The following is a 17,722-nucleotide window of genomic DNA, read 5'->3' on the forward strand; positions in this document are numbered from 1 at the left end:
TCCAGATGTTAGTTTATATGGCTTTTGTTGACTGTATGGGGTTTTCCAGAGAGCATTTTAAGTCACTTCACTGTCTTGGGCATCCTTGTACTTTCTGTGTAGTTGGACTGGCAGCATAAGCTTATAAATGCTGTTCTATTAATAAAGGGCAGTGTTAGTTCTTTCTTTTTCTATTCTTTATTATGAAATTAGATGCTCAGTCAAAATAATTGAACAGATTTGAGAACTGACCAGACAACACTATTTGGCAAAACACATCACAGGTAGCTGTAAGAATTCACTGTTTTAGATCTTACAGTAGTTCTATAGGGTGTTGTGTCCGAGACATGAAGATGTCTGTTTTTACAGTATATGTATTAGTTTAGGAAAAGCTAATCAATTGTAATTAGCCAGGAAGAGCAAGTTGAATGCTCTTTTGTGAGGTTAAAGGAAGACATCATAAGTCAGTTTCTGAGGTGCATGGCTTATTGTCCTCTGGAAGATGGTTCACTGAGGAATTACTGGCTTGGTATTACGGCAGTTGCTACGTTTCCATTATGTAGGTGTTAACACAGGTAAGTGATTCTAAGTTAATGATTCAAATTAACAATGGTTTTCAGTATTTCTATTTCTGGGGCACTTCAGCATCAGCTGCTTCTGGCTCTGTGCTTCCTGCAGCTGGTGAGAAGCGTAATGTCCCATTTTCAGTTTTCTCAATCATGTCAGTCCCACTTTTCAATTCGAACCTCACTATTCTTGCTTTTGCCGCTCTTATAGTGAATGCCTACAGTAGTACACATAGACCCAACTTGAAAAATAAAGTGCAGAAAATCCACCTCTCCAGAAGCAAGGCGGTGGTGAGAGGTTTTCCTTCTTTGTAGAGGAGGTGAGCAAAGTTCCATGTTGCTGAGACTGATATAGGTAGTTTCTTAATAGATCTGTGCAGCTACTACTTTGCTACTTGTCATGGTTTGAGCTCAGAGAGCAACTGAGCACCATGCAGTTGCTCACTGCTCCCTTGTCCTCCAATGCTGAGGAGAAAATAAGCAAAGCATCAAGATTCGGGATAAGGACAGGGAGGGATGACTCGCCCATTACGGTCATGGGCAAGAGACTGACTTACTGGGGGAAGACAAACAGAACATAAATTTATTACAGACACTAACAACAATACTTAACAGAGTAGGACAGTGAGAAGCTTTACCACATCTTGAGAACACCTTCCTTCCACCCCTCCCTTCTTCCTAGGCTCAGCTCTATTCCTGATATCTCCTCCCCACAGCAGCGCAGGGGCAGGGGATGGGGGGTGCAGTCAGTGCTGCTGCTTCTTACATATTCAGGTGTTGTGGTTTGAGCCTGGTTGGCAGCCAACCACCACGCAGCCACTCTCTCTCCCTTCTCTTCCAGCAATGAGAAGGGACAGAGAGCCAGGCTTGGGGTTTGACATAGGACTGGGAGGGGGAAAAATCCCCCTTTATGATCGTGAGCAAAAGGCAGACTCGTTAGGGGAAGAAAAAAACATACATTTATTACAGACACTAACAACACATAACAGAGTAGGACAGTGAGAAGCATTGCCACATCTTGAGAACACCTTCCCCCCACCCCTCCCTTCTTCCCCAGGCTCAGCTCTGCTCCCGATATCTCTACCTACTCCCCCAGTGGCGCAGGGTCAGGGAATGAGGGTGCAGTCAGTGCTGCTGCTTCTTCCATCTTTGGTGGGGGAGCTTCTGGAACTTGTTCCCCCTGCTCCATCGTGGTCCCCCTCTCACAGCAGACAGTCCTCTACAAACTTTCTCTGACATGAGTTCCTCCCACGGGCCGCAGCGTTCCCCACACTGCTCCTTCATGGGTCACTAACTTCCTCTGACTGGATTCCCTCCCACGGTTGCAGCCCTTCCCGAGCTGCTCCGGCGTGGGACACCCCCTCATGCTGCAATCCTCCCAGCACTGAATTACAGCAGCAGGGCTATCTTTTCCCACAAACCCTGGCCTTCAGGCACAGCACCTTGATCATCCAGGCGGAAGCCACAGGCCATAAATCAGTGTCTGCTCCACCGTAGATCTCCATGGGTGGCAGGGGGGGCCGCCCTGCTGTCTCACCACAGGATACAGGGGGGTCTCTGCTCCGGCACACCTCCCCCCTTCATTCCTCCGCTGACCTCAGTGTTAATGTAGATGTTGCAACTCCTCTTCATGAGTCCTACTTCTCCTCCCAGGTCCCTTCTTAAATATATTATCACAGAGGTACAGCTGATTGGCTCAGTTTTGGTGCAGAGGTGGGGCTGACTTGGAGACAGGGGAGCTTTGAGAAGCTTCTCACAGGGAGCCACACCTATAGCCCCTCTTCCCCGCTACCAAAAATCCCCAGCACTCACTCAAACCCAGGACACTACTGAGCAGAAGTACTGAAATCCCTGAGTTGTACAAACAAAGAATAAGCTGCTTGCCAGATTTTTACTAGTAGATACCTTGGCTCCTGGTTTACTTTATTCCCAAGACTGGTGCATCAGCCTGCTTATTTGGCATGCTCTAAGTCACTTATGTTTTCCTGAACACTTCAAAAAGTGCTGGGCTAACAGCCAAAGAGTGCTCAATTATTTCTGTATGATTGCATCTAATAGCACTTGTTGTTTGTTAGATTGCAGTAGGCAATTTGTTCTGATGGTATTGCTGAAGTTAATAACAAAGCCCAAACAAAAAGCCCTTTAGGGAAAAAAACTATCCTTTGTCAGCCATTGTAGTCTTCACCATAGTCCAAAGTATAGGGGTAGCCCACCCAAAGGTCTGCTATGTTCTTTAACGCCAGTTCAGGGTCTCTTGATCTATTGGTTATACTTTGTCTGTTCAATATTAATTCTATTAATACAAGTTGTGCTATATTGGTACTGGAGCTGGTTGAAATATCACAAGACCTGAATATGAAAAAAAAATGTGTGTAACTTCTGTTTATCTTTCATTTTCTTTGGTCAGCAGTAGAATGTATTCATTATTTTACTGTCTCTTGGTGTTTTTTCACAAAATATTTTTTGAGGTTTGCTTCCTGTTAAAATATCTTGTTAGAAGGGTGGTAAATTATGTGTTTCATTCATCCTGATTAGCCCGTGAGGTGTGCCAACACGTGATGGTGATTCAGCTGGCAAGAAATTGTGATTATCTTGAAAGTATTCAAGAATGGATTTTATATATTTTTTTTTTCACTTTTCAAAAACATTAAATCACTGTGCCTTTTTTTTCTTTAGTCTTGATCAGACTGAAATAAATACACCTACACAAACTTACTTGACTAAGGAGCAAAAGACTTGGCCTATTGGAACTTACTAGAAGCAACAGATAGTTGAAAATGTACTTTCTGTTACAGACCCAACTACAAATAACCAGTTACATCTACTCACATTATTCCATTACACGTGTATATACTGTGAAGTAACCACACAATAAACCACTGTGTCTGCTTGATAAGAAAGTAAGTGATAAAGATTCACCTCACATGCCAGTTTTATCCAGAAAGCCAGGAGGGCCTGGTGGAGCAATGCTACATAGTGATGTGCTCTTCCCACAGCAGGCTGGCTAAATCATCTCTCTAGAGCAAGTGTTCCCCCCTAATTCGGGGCCCAGGAGAGGGAACAAAAGCAACCTTGATAGGTTTTGGTACAGAATCATTGTGGTTTTCTTACATTTGCAAATAAATGCTTTGAACACAAGAACTCAAATCTGAGTCTCCAGTATCAGTCCCACCATGACCCATTTTGTGTTTGTGATGAAATCTGAATTAAGATATCCTTTGGGTAATGATGATGTAGTCTAACAAATCCTGTGTGGTGTTTCATTATTCAAAATTACAACTTTCTTGTATTTCCTCAGCCCTGTACCTGTTAAAATTATTGCCAGTTTCATTTTTTGACAGCTTGGAGCTATATCTGAACACCTGTTCTTCAAGCCCCAGGGAAAATGTCAGAAATGAGGAACACCATTTAAATAAATACAGATTACAACAGTAGTGTGAAAAAGAAGCATAAACAAAATTTGTTAAGCTTTTATTTTCTAGAATGCTACAACCGATAAATTGCTGAAAGGAAAAGTGAATCTGTGCAAACACCACAGATGCTTCATGAATCTGGTACAACTAACACTTACAGATTGATGCTTAACCTACTGACATCTGAATTACTATAATCTCCATACCCTGAAGTGCATTTTCCTATACACAAGTAGCATTTACCATATTTTCCTTTTTCTTATATTTTTTTTTTTTCAGAATTTAAACTTGCAGCTGATGGTGATGACTCACAAAAAGATTCTGTAGTGTCTTTCTAAAGGAAAGTAACATTTTCTTCTTGAGTTCACAGTTTAATTGGCATTTTTCTGCAAAGACGGTGTGTAAACATGGCTTCTCAGTCCAGTCTGGAATTAGATGGGAAACCTCAGAAGAGCAATTCTCGTTCATGCTAGTCTGTTACAAATTTTAGATAAAATCCTGAACAAATATGTGTTGGTATATATGTAATCCCAGATATTGATGTTCTAGTGGATATTGTGATTGATGTGACACTTCTTTCTACCCCTCACATTGGATGTGTGTTGGAGTTTGGAGTAGTGAAGTAATTTATTTCTAGCTCATACTGAAAGTACACTCCAATATTCTTATGTTGGTTGTCCCGTACTGCTATATGAATGGGGAATATGCAGAACTGATACAACCTTTCTGTTCTGAGAGTCTTCAAGATCATCCATTTACTCCAGCAAGTTCCCAGATTGATAAGAAACTGCAAAAGCAACAGAGGAAAAGTATCTAATTCTTTTCACTACTTTGAGCAGATGCATCTGCTGGAAACCTTGACAAGTATTGCATGATAAATAAAACGTGAGATAGCCAAGGAAGGAGCTGTGTCTTAGATTTGTCTGGTCTAACCTGCACATTGCAAAAACGGGGTAGACAAGTAGATTTTGTGCTCTGTTCTCAGTAAGATTTACCTTCCATTAACCGTTTCACTTTGGAAATATATCTGAAGTTCCTTAGTCACATAGATGCTGTCTCATAGCAGTCTGGCTCAATGAGTGGCAAAGCTTGCACATACGGAACATTAAAACACAGCAATACACCTCCTTTTTAAAATTCTCCTTGAAATTATTTGCTGTAATTGAAAATACTATGTTGTTCTTGCTAATCCCTGGAAAACTCTAGAATGTGTAGAAAAACCACCTCAAGTTTGCTGGAGATTCACAGACAAGAATCATAGAATCATAGAGTATCTTGAGATGGAAGGGATCCATAAAGATCATTGAGTCCAACTCCCTGCTCCTCACAGGACTACCTAACACTAAACCACATGACCAAGAGCATCGTGCAGATTATCCTTGAACTATGACAGGCCTGGACATGGGCAAAGCACTTGACACTGTTCTACACGACATCCTTGTCTCTAAATTTGAGAGACATTGATTTGATGGATGGACAATTCAAGTGGATAAGGACCATTCAAGTGGACAAGGAATTGACTGGATAGTCTCACTCAAAGTTGTGGTCAACAGCTCAATGTCCAAGTGGAGACCAGTGATGAGTGGCATTCCTGGGGGTCAGTATTGGGACCAGTGTTGTTTAACATCTTTGTTGGTAACAGGGACAGTGGGATTGAGTGTACCCTCAGCAAGTTTGCCGATGACACTCATCTGTGTAGTGTAGTTGACACACTGGAAGGAAGGGATGCCATCTAGAGGGACTTGGACAGGCTTGAGAGGTGAACCCATGCAAACCTCATGAAGTTCAACAAGGCCAATGGCAAGGTCCTGCGCAGGGATCAGGGCAATCCAATGCACAAATACTGTTTGGGCAATGAGTGTATTGAGAGCAGCCCTGCGGAGAAGGATTTGGGAGTATCAGTGGATAGAAAACTGACTATGAACCAGCAATGTACACTCACAGACCAGAAAGCCAACTGTATCCTGGGCTGCATCAAGAGAAGTGTGGCCAGGAGGTCAAGGGAGGTGATTGTCCCCCTCCACGCTGGTCTCATCAGCCCCCACCTGCAGTGCTGAGTCCAGCTCTGGGGCTGCCAATGTAAGAAGGACATGGACCTGTTGGAGCAAGTCAAATGGAGGACCACGAAGATGATGGGGGCCTGGAGCACCTCCCTTATGAGGACAGGCTGAAAGAGTTGGGGTTGTTCAGCCTGTAGAAGACAAGGCTCTGGGTAGACCTTATAGTGGCCTTCCAGTCCTTAAAGGGGGCCTACAGGAAAGATGGGGAGGGACTCTTTATCAGGGATTGTAGGGATAATACAAGGCATAACAGTTTTAAACTGAAAGAGGGTGGATTTAGATTAGATATAACGAAGAAATTCTTTACTGTGAGGGTGGTGAGGCGCTGGCACAGGTTTCCCAGAGAAGCTGTGGCTGCCCCCTCCCTGGGGTTGTTCAAAGCCAGGTTGGATGGAGCTTTGAGCAACTTGGTCTAGTGGAAGGTGGCCCTGCCCATGGCAGGGGGGTTGCAACTAGATGGTCTTTAAGGTACCTTCCAACCCAAACCATTCTATGATTCTATGGTGCTGTGACCGCTTCCCTGGGAAGCTTGTTTCAGTGACTGAAATGAACTTGCTCATTCTGTAATGTCTCTTCAGCTTTGTCCCTGTTTGTCTTCAGTGATATCCTTGTAGCACTTGAGCACTTCTCTGTCTTTTCATGATTTTATCATTACAGAAGTTCTGTAAAACAGGTAGGCCTTATTGCCTTTAAAAAGGGAAAACTTAGTCCAAAATGACCACATTTTCCACTCCAGTTATAATGATCGTGATGTGTTTAAAAACAAAAGAAACAGAAGAACTTACATGAAATGATGCATCAAAACAGTTTGCCAACTTTTAGACCAGGCAGATTTATTTACTTTAATCTACCCATGGATCAAAATAGACCTGGTACAAATTGGTAGAAAAGATAGAAGCTTTCCTTCTTGTGACAAAAGAAGAACATTTGTAAGTCAGAAGCAGTTTCAATCCTTGAACATCATTTGGGATGAGTTGGAGAGGATAACAAGAGCTGGTGCTGTGCAACACATGATGTGATGTCTTCTCATGTGCTTCTGTGCTTTACCAATGTGAGTTGCTATTGCGTAGAGCTGAGAAACTACAGTATGTGGCATTACACAGACTGCATTTCAGGTGATATTCATTTGCTTTTGCATATGTTACAGTGTTAAACTTCTTTCTATGAATGAAAGCAAAAACTTTTAATGATCACTTCTCAGAGTGTTGAAACAAGGATATTTGCTATATATATTGCTCAGATGACAAGAGCAGTGGCAAGTTACATACAATTAAAAAATACTTCAATGTTTTGTGACATGCTCTACTTATAAAGAACTTTCCAAATGAGTTACTCTGAAGTTTGATTGTAATGTATTACATGTTAATATTTTTGTTCGGATCTTTTATAGTATTTCCAATGTATTTTAAGAAACAGAGTTCTGGTCTGCAGAAGCACTGTAAAAGGTTAAATTTTGCATCAAAATTGCAAAGGAATGTTAATGCCAGAGAAGTTTTTCAAAGCAAATACATAATTCCTGCTAATACTCCAATATAAATGACTTCTGTAAAGGGCAAATAAAATCCGTTAAGACAAGGATTTTAAGAACTCTTACAGTTACAAAATATGGAGAGGTCATTACTTATTACCAACTTTGCTGCAAAAATGCACCTTCCAGTATCAATTCTGACCAATAAGTAGGATGAAGAAAACACAGCAGGAGGGATTACCATAGACAAAGCAGCGATTCCAACTCTAAGGGCCCTATAGGAGGCAAAATCCTTGAGACCCCATAAGCTCTTCTCTAATAGAAGGACAAGGAAGAAAGAAATTTTTCAATGGCTGATGCTGTTGTTTTTAACTGGATTGCACAAATATAGCACAATTTGTATGATCTTCATACACTCTCATTGCTTTGTTACAGCAGCATGCTAGTGGCTTTGATAGCATGCAAACATTCTTGCCTTGAAGCTCATGCTACTGGGGAAGGGAGGACCTTGCAACATCGAATTTCTGGGCTATATATAATATAACAGTAGAAATGCGGAATTGGAAATTAATTTAATCAAAACTCTTCCAAGCAAGCTGGAACAAAGAAAGACAGCAGTTAGTCAGCTAGGAATAAGAACAAGATACTTTTTTCCCTTCCATTTGGGCTTGTTCATCCTCACTTTATTTCCCAAGTCTGATTTCCAAATATCACCATCCAGATTGCACCCAATCTTATACTGACCCATCAGCACAGAAGAAACATACAAGATTTGTAGCAGGACTGTCTTGTTAGCAGTGTAATGTTCAATCTTATAGTTTGTCAGAAAACCTGAGTGTTTTAAAAAAGCATCTAGCTAAAGTGAAACCTTCTAGTTTGGCTATTGCTAGTTGACCATGTACCATTCCTCAGCAAATCCATTCTCAGTCCTCAGCTCCCTGTCACTCTACGAAATATTTCAGATCAATACCATTTTGAATTTTGCAAGCAGAATTAAGAATATCAGGCTAAATGGTTTTATACGTGTTGGGGAATCAATATTCCCAACTTCATCTCTGCTGTTTGAATGGTGGCCAGATTCCTTTTCTACAGATGGTAGTAAACAATGTTGTAGCTGAGGTCCTCTTAACTTCTCTTTTTAAGTACATCTGAACTTGCAAAAAAATAAATGAAAAATGCAGTCATCTTCCAGTTGGATTAGATGCTCTCTCTTGGGTGAAAACCTCACGGCTAGGTCTCATTCTACTTGACCATAAGGAAATAAATTTCCAAAGTTTATTTTTTAAGTGTTTCCACTACTTAAATTCAGGGAGCTGCGTACCTGCTTACCAAAGTGTCTGTTTCTTTGGTAGAGTTTTTTAGATCTGAGTCATGTTCTAGTGAAACAGGATTGCAGCCTTTTACTAATGAAGCATTCTTGTCTTTTGCATTAGGTTACTCCTTATGAATCATCAAGACTGGGAGAGGTGAACAGATAAGCCTCTAAAGAAAAGAAAATACTGACTCAATTTTTAATACCAAACTCTTTAGGATAGGTGTTTGAAATATGCCTACAGTGCATCCTCCTTTCTGAGATCAGACTGCAGGTAGCTGTCTGGAAGAGTGAAACCTTTCCCTCCTTGCTTTGCTCAGCACGTTTTGAAAAGGTGTAGGAGGGGGATGTCAGGGCACTCGGATTTTAATATCGTCCCTGTGACAGCACTGTTCTTTCTCCTATAAGGAAGCACTGATATTAGGTGAATTTATGCAGTTATCTCAAATCTTAAATGAAACATGATTTCATTTCCTATTTGTTATAATTTCCAGCAGTACAGTGGCCATTCTAGATGCTTGCAATTACATGTTCACTGATGACTTTCTTGCAAGTTTTCAACCTCATCTACTCCGATCAGTGCTTCAGTTTTTGTTGCTGCAGCTATTTCTCAGTTTGAGGTAGTGGCTGCTTCACTCAGACGCGCTTTTTTTCCCCACACCAGAACATGGAGACAGCTGATATCTGGGCACTCACAAAACCAAACACAGCGAAGCTGGGTGTTTCTCAGGCTGGTACCAGAGGCAGTCTGGCAGCATAGGAATTTTTTCTCCAAACCAATGTCGTGTTGATGCCATCTTCCATCTTATATAATTACTGTAAGTCCATCATTCCTACTTATAATTGTATGAGCATGATTCCAACTAACTCTTGCTCTTGTGCGTGTTGGGCTTTAACAGTGGATCTGCGGCCTGGGAATAAAGTGTGAAACATAGATTTAAACAACTGTGAAATGAAAAAAAAATGTTTCTCATATAGTAACGATGACTGATGATGGTGTGCTAAGCCAAAAACCAATTCCTTCTCCTAATAAAAATAAATTTAATAAAAATATTCAAACAGATGCCTTCCAGACTTTGGGAGAGAAGGAGGTCAAAATCACATTCAGAACAGCTTTGTCTGAAGTTTGCAGTCTATAGCCAATATGGAATTACAAATTCCTTGTTTCGAAGAGTTTAAAACCAGCCAACTTTCACCATGGCCTTGAAGGGGACGGCCTGCTCATCCCCCAGAGTACCCAAGCCACCCTCCTTCACAGTCCATGGAGCTGTGACCACTGGAACCAATAACTACCTAAACACCTAATTGAAGAAACAGATTAAAATATTTGTGATGGATTGTAATCTTGGTTTCACTGGTTTATTTTGAGCATGTGTTGTAAAATTTGGTTTGTTTTAAAGATAAAGTGTAGCCAAAAGGTGGGGTAGCCTCCTGATGCTGGTTTTCTTGACTGATGTTCACTGGGGCAGGTGGTAGCCTCCAGAGAGACGGTGCCACTCCGAGATCAGCAGTGTGTGGGCCTCAGGGGTCTTCTGGGCTGCAAAAGGGGACAAGGCATGAAGGGAGAGAATCAGGAATCGGTCTGGAGACTCCTGGAGAGAGGAATGAAACAAGACAGCTAGGGGACAGGAAGAAGGCTTTCCTTTGTTTGATAGGATGCAAAGCAAACCATGAAAAAAGTTGCTTCAGTGAGAGACAGACTGGAGGAAAGAACGTGCCTTGCAAGGCAGTGACTCAGGAAAGGGAGTCACTGATGAAGCTTTTGTTTTAATCTGCCTCACCTAAAGCCTCTTCCTCTTCTATTTATGTGATAATAAACCAATAGAGATTGAAAATCCTGAAAACAGTGGTTCTTTGTATAGAGACCATATGGGGAAGACATACATAGATTTGTGTCAAAGCTCTGGGTGATTTGGTATTGGTCATGACATGCGAGATGAATTAAGCACAGTGCAAGAGAGACTCCTATTTTCCTTTGAGTCTACAGGTATTTTTCCAAGTACAGTTTTGTCACCATGTGTGAAATTTCCACTTGCAAGATACCCTTTAGCAGGTGGGATAATTTGGACCCTGCTTATCAAGAACTATGAGCAGGGAGTATGTGCTACGTGTTTAATGGCCTTGTACAGGACTGAGGCAGAGGCGTCCAAACTCACAGAAGTGGGGCACAGGAGGGACAGAAGCCTTCTGATGTTTGCTGTGTGCAAGTGTAAAGTAGGTTTACTGTCCTTCTGGAGCAAATGAAACACCCTCCAGGAAGCAGTAGTCGCAAAAAAAAAAAAAAAAAAAAAAAAGTGGAAATTGCTTCAGTAGCCAATTGAAAATTGCTTTGAACCATGCTGTGAAAATTGTCTTGACTATCAAAATTACCTGTAAGTCATCGCTATGTAATGCTGGCCAGATATACATGTGAATGCCCTTGCAGGTAAATTTGGCAGCTCTCAAAGAAAAATATGTTAGGGGTTTTCAACCATGTTCATAAATGCAAGGATCTTTCCTGCCAACCTGTCTGGGCCAGCGGGCAGGACACCTGGATTATGATGCTCTGAAAACACAGCCTGTCTTAAGCAGAGGAATAGCTGCTCTCCTACTATGTCCCAAACAGATTTCAGTCTGGAAGTACTGTGATGCTTCAAATACAGCTCTGTCATGACAGCAAAAACAGTCTTCATATATTTGTAACACCAGATGATTTTGAGGCTGAATAGTGAATTGATCCTCAAGAGAAGTAAAAAGAGAAATAGAATATTTAGTGAGGAAAGAGACTGACTAGCCACAAAACCTGCTTGTAGAGGACTGCAGTTTTAGTTGCAAGGTATCAGCTAAGGGGTACTGTAAATTGGATTGATGCAGGAGCCTCCTACCTATCTCAGCTAAAAAGAAAACAGTAGTAACTACCAGAGCTTGTTGTGCCTATACTGATGCTATTCTCTCACATCCAGCTACTGATATAAATGGGAGTTTTCAAATTTAAAATAAATGAAAATAAAGTACAAAAAAGCCTTACTTGTTGAAGAGATATATGCCTGAAACTGATGATCTTCTTAAGTAAAGAACCAAATTACCAAAAAGTAATCTCAAACACCTTCTTTGAACTTAAGACCGAAAATGTAAACAAATGATATTTCAAGTTTCTTATGCTATATTAAAATATTAGATTAAATATATTTTAAATAAAATTTGTTGAGTAAAATTTCTAAATGCATGTGTTTCTCCTCCAGGAAATTTACAGAGTTCTGCAACATGAAAATGAGTTGCAAACTCTCTATCTAGAGACATACCTCTTCAGGGTAGGGATCTATATCTTCTTGGAGGCCGGGGATAAATTGTGTTGTTATTTATGATAGGCTTTCCTTCCAGAACATATCTGAAATCTCATATCACACTCTTCCAGAAGCTGTGGGAGAAACTCATAGACAATTCTCCATATGTTTTGCTACATAGTGCTGAAGGATAATGAAGTCAAAATATTATTGAGTTAGAGAAAATATTTGATTTGTATTAGTTAACATGTTGCTAGGATTTAGACCTGAAGGACCCAGGGTAAAGATAGTACTCCAGGAGTTCTGGAGGGGTGGAAAACAATTTTAGGTTATTGAATGTAAGGGACTTAATAGTCTAGCAGCTGAAACATAAATAATAAGCACCTCTGTTACATGGCTCTCAGTCAAGGGACATTTGGTGATGCTGAAGTGAAGGGCTGGCACACATGCTGCAGGCTGCCAAGGAGGACAGGGACAAAGGCACTGGGTACATCTTTTCTGGCACATCTGAAACTCAGGAGGCAGAAGGCAGTGTGGAACAAGAAGCCTAACAGAAACCAGGCAGGGGTTTGCCTGTGATCTTTTTTCTAATGGCTCAGCATCAGACTGCTGTAACTTGTACTGTAATTGCTAGTTATGATAATCTTCAAGCACTGAGGGGGATCAAACTGTTATGGTTTGAGCCTAGTCAGCCACCCACCCTGCAGCCGCTCACCCACCCTCCCCCCCAACCTGGGAATGGGGGAGGGAATTGGAGGGGTAAAGGGAGACTTGCAGGTTGAGATAGAAACCGTTTAATAATGGTAATAAAATGAAAACAACTACAGCAATAGAAAATATAAACGAGCAATGTACAATGCAATTGTTCACCACCCACTGACCAGTACCCAGCCCGTTCCCTGGTAGAGATCCTGAAATACCAAGATCCCGGAATTGCAATCCCAGAGGCAAGAGAGAGAGAGAAAGAGAGAGAGAGAGCCCCTTTTCCCGACCACCCCTCCTCTATATACTGAGCATGACGTTACATGATATGGAATATTTAATTGGCCAATCTGGGTCTGGTGCTCTGGACATGCTCCCTCCCTGCTTCTTGTGCATTTACGCACGGGCAGGACGTGGGGAGTCAGAGAGTCCTTGAAATCTCAGAGGCAGCTGAAAACATCAGTGTGCTATCAGCATTCTTCTCATACCAAACCCAATGCTGAATCTAAAACACAGCACTATTATAGTTACCAAAAAGGAACATTAAATCTATTCCAACCCAAACCAGGACACAAACATATCAGCTTAAGAAGGCTGACATTACAAGGAAGTGATTTACCTTGCCTCAGTAAGCTGATACCTGTTGGAAGAAGGGAGAAATTCCAGACTGTTACATTAGACTGAACATTGATACTGTAGTGAAAAGCAGCAATTTTCCTAAATCCATGCCGAAACAAATCTGTACTGTCCTATCAGATCTGCTTTGCAACCTGGTTGTATAAGAAAAACAAACAACAAAAAAGCTTATGTCTTAATAAATAAACCAAGAAAGACAGGACTTTGTTCTACCTATATTGTTATCTAGAAACATCACGTGTAGATATTGCATATAATTGTCATTTTACCACAACAAAAGAGAAAATATTTTTGCAGGTGATCAAGTTTTCAAGCAGTGAAGTAGAACCTCCCAGTTTTAGTGCTCCTCAGCTCCCCTCCCCACAAGCCTGGTAAATGACTGGGACTACACTTGCACATACACTAGTAATAGACTAGTAATAGTAATAGTAATGATGGTCTGTTAGCACAAATCAGAGATTTCTTGGCTGTGGATAAGCACTACTCATGATTTATAACAATCGTGATGCTACTGAGTGCAGACCTGCTTATTCTTCAGTGTGAGACTGAAAAATCTGGTATGATGGAAGAACTATTGGGTCTCCCATTGCTCAGTGCTCTGACCACAGGCTCCAACAGGTTTGAAGAATGGAGAAAATCTCTCAAAGGCATGACAGACAGTAATATTATTTAAGTTGATTGATCTAAATTAGACAGATGGGATTTGCACAGATGGGATTCCCAGTGTCATTGGCAAAAATGACTCAGTTGCTTTACTGGAAGTGTTTTAAACTCAAAACTGAGCAGTACTCTTACAATATCCACCAGGATGTCATTTGTGCCAAGCAACTGAGTTTCACAGATGTTTTAAATACTGCTCTCTGCTGTATCAACAAAGTCTGTGTGAAGGCATTTCATTTCAGAGAGATTAGTAAAAATGACAAGCTGAGGAAGACAGTGCTCCTTTACAACGCTTGTTGATTGTCAAAGGAAAAAGCTCTCAGAAAGTCTAGAAACTAAGAAAACCAATGCACAAGTTTCTGATGGAAAGTGATGCTTGCTGATGGCTGCAAGCTGCTTGAAGATGAAGAGTGGATAAACAAGCTATCTTTCCTCACTGATATTTGGGTTTTTTTCTTTGTAAGGTCCATATGAGTCTCTAGAGGAAAGATTGCCTTTTGCCATGCTGTGTAAGGTACTTTGTTCTCTCATGAAAACCACGTAGACATCCACATAACAACATAAACCACTTTCTTTTTTTATAACAGGTAAAGATGGGAGGCTAAATTGTAGGAAATGAAACTTATTTTCTCCTAAATTCATGTGGATCCAAGTCTGAGGACTTTGAGGCAGAAAAGAACTGTTTCTGCTCACTGTGGATGCTGACAAATGCAGGACGGAGGGACCACCCATCCAACCCAGCATGGCCAACCCTGAGTGTGGGCTACTACGTCAGGAGTAAGTACATGCAGGTTTTATTGCATGGAAAGCTGGTCCACCAGCAAAGGCACTGGTCTTTTCGGTCTATGGACACCAGGTTAAAGTCCATGCTCTGCCTCGGTGGGCCTGCAGTTCCCCACGTCTTTCTGTGCATCCTTGTGCTGTGGGGACATGCCAGACACGTGTCCCAGGTGGCAGGAGGTCAGCCGTCCCCTCGTCACCCCAGAGTGGCGGTGCAGGGAGTGCAGGGGCAATGGAGAGCCCCCTCTCCTCCTGGTGCTCCATGTTGTGTGACAGTTTTTATCCCCTGTGCCATGGAGTCTGCCCCAGGAAAGCATCTTCTGGGTGTTTTTGTGCTATTTCAGTTTTTTGGAATGAAATACACCATTACCCATAGGCTCCTTTTTTCTTCCTCAGAGAAGATTTTTAGGATATCTGAAGTAATCATTCAACCTCCTGTTTCCTCTTTTCATGCTGTACATGTTCATATAGGTTTTATACCTGACTTAAACATCTATAAAAACAAACTCTTACAAGCAAGGCAGTTGGTATCTGGAGGGTTCTATCTAACCCTTAGGATAAGTTTAGAACTAGGTACCATTTTCCTGTTTAACTGAAGTATTTGAGACTACTAATCAACCTTATTTTAGGAGGTGCTAGAGAGCAGACACCTTTAAGATTCAAAGAGGAAAAGCTGAGGGTAAAATGTAGCCTCTGCAAGATAGCTTTGCACAGTCATTTCGTTTCCATGTTTTAATAGGTGTAGAAAAAACATTATTTATTTTCTTTACCATATTTACTTGCACCATTCTTGGCCATAATGTTGCGTCTCTGCACTCTGTGACATCTCATGATGGTACTACCTGGAGTTTTGCTGCTGGAGAATTTGGGTTTACTCAAGTGAATGAAGTTGTATATCATTAACAAACTTCAGTTGATTAAAAAAATAATAATAACTCGCTGCAGTTTATTAGACACTAAAATCTAATTACTCTAAGAAAGCACCTGGTTTTCTTTGTCTTTAGGAGACTTATATATGTGGGCAGGGCTGGATGCACCGTGGTATGGATATGCCAGCTGTGGTATTAGACTGTTGTGATGTTGTACAACCTGCACTTTGCACAAGCAAGGCCATGCTCCTCTCGCAGTGCCTTGGAATGGCAGGAGCAGCCTTGGCCTCTGCCAGCAGCTCTGGTGAGGGCTCACTGGTTACAGGGAGCAGCAGCAATGGGGGGATGCAGCTCTCGGGTGGGGCTGCCCCGCTCAGCGACTGACACAGATGGGCAGCGTTGGTCCCATCCTGCCTGAATGTGCTGTTGGAAGTGTTCCTGATGGCCAGGTACCGTGACCGTGGGTGCATCCTGCCCCAAACACGCAGGAGGTCACCGCAGCTCTTCCCATGTCAGACGTCCCTTGCTCTCCCGGTGGAGACAGGAGGCAAGAGGGCGAGCTCCCATTTCTCCTGCAAATAGCACTGCCTGTGGCCAGCACTGCTGGTGCCTGTGCCAGGACAGAGCAGCTCACAAAAGTCTTCAGGCCCAGGATGGAGGTTGATGTATCTCAGCATGCTTTGTCGCTATTGGAGCTGGGGGTGCCCAGCACCTCTGAATAATCCTGCTTACCCTGTCTTACGTTTGACACTGAAGGAATCTCTTCTTCCCCCAACTCTGCCATTCTCATATCGACTCATAGTTTTCCATATATCAGGAATAATATCTGGGCTGTTACATACATGCTGCTTATGATTACACATGCACATATGCATACATCTGTCTATCTATCTGTTTATCTTTCTGTCTACCTATCTATTTATCTATACACTTCTATTTGTATAAGTAACTTTTACCCATCTCACCAGTCTCTGCAGCATAAATGTCAGTGATTCTGGCATTGTCTTTCAGCAGAGAAAGAAAAGTTGAGAAATAGCTGTCTTTCTGTATATGCTTTTGCCATGACATAGCTCTCTATCTCTTCTGTTGTTATATGAGAAAAGCATTCAAATCCCTTTTCAAGAGACTCATAATTGAGGCTCATGCTGGCTTGACACTGTCTAAAAGAGGTGCAGAAATATGCAAAGTGCACTAGACACAAAACATGACCTTTTCTCGCTCTTGTCAGATACAAACCAGCCTCTCCCCAAGCAGCTGCAGAGCTTTGTACACCAGCTCAGAAATGGGTGTCACCAGCTTCAGCAGGTTTCCACTGAGTCTGCCCTCTGTGTTTCCCCTGGGAACCCATGCTGAGGCTGGTGGGAACGAGTCCCTTCAGCATTTTAACTGTAACAGGGTTACAGCGATTGCTGTGGGATCGAGCAATGCTGAGGCCTCTGGAGATAGTCATGATTCTCCACTCGTAACATGCTTGTGCCTCCAGCTGAAGGCCTACATTGCATGCCCTGCTGTTTCAAAAAGCAGCAAGGACCATCTGAGCACAAGGGAGAGAAACATTGCTAGCGGGATGACTTTAACAATGATAGAGGTTCAAAGGCATTGGGGTGGGTGTTAAGGGAAGGTAAAAATACTTTTTCTTCAAAGGATGAGATGGTGGACAGGGTGGGGAGAAGGAATCTGCAAGAGCCAAGGAGTCCAGCCCAGGGACCAGTCGATGGTGAGGCCATTATGGACACAGGGATGCTGGCTGAGACCGGCAGGTCCTCAGCTGGCAGGAGGGTACAGGAGGCCATGGACACAAAGTGACTCCTGCCTTGTGTAAAACATACTGAGTTGGCAGTCTGCATTTTTTGGCATGACTTTAAAATGAAGAATCCCATATGTCTGGAACACCTAGGGTCTTTCTTATTGTTGCTGCTACTGTCTGACCCCTTAAAATCACTAGTGCAACACTACTGGTAGGCTGTTTTCCTTTATTTCGATAAACTCACAAGAGACAAAAGGACCATCAGTG

Source organism: Tyto alba, unplaced genomic scaffold (assembly GCF_018691265.1).
Source record: "Tyto alba isolate M040663 unplaced genomic scaffold, T.alba_DEE_v4.0 Super-Scaffold_14, whole genome shotgun sequence".
NCBI lineage: Eukaryota > Metazoa > Chordata > Aves > Strigiformes > Tytonidae > Tyto > Tyto alba.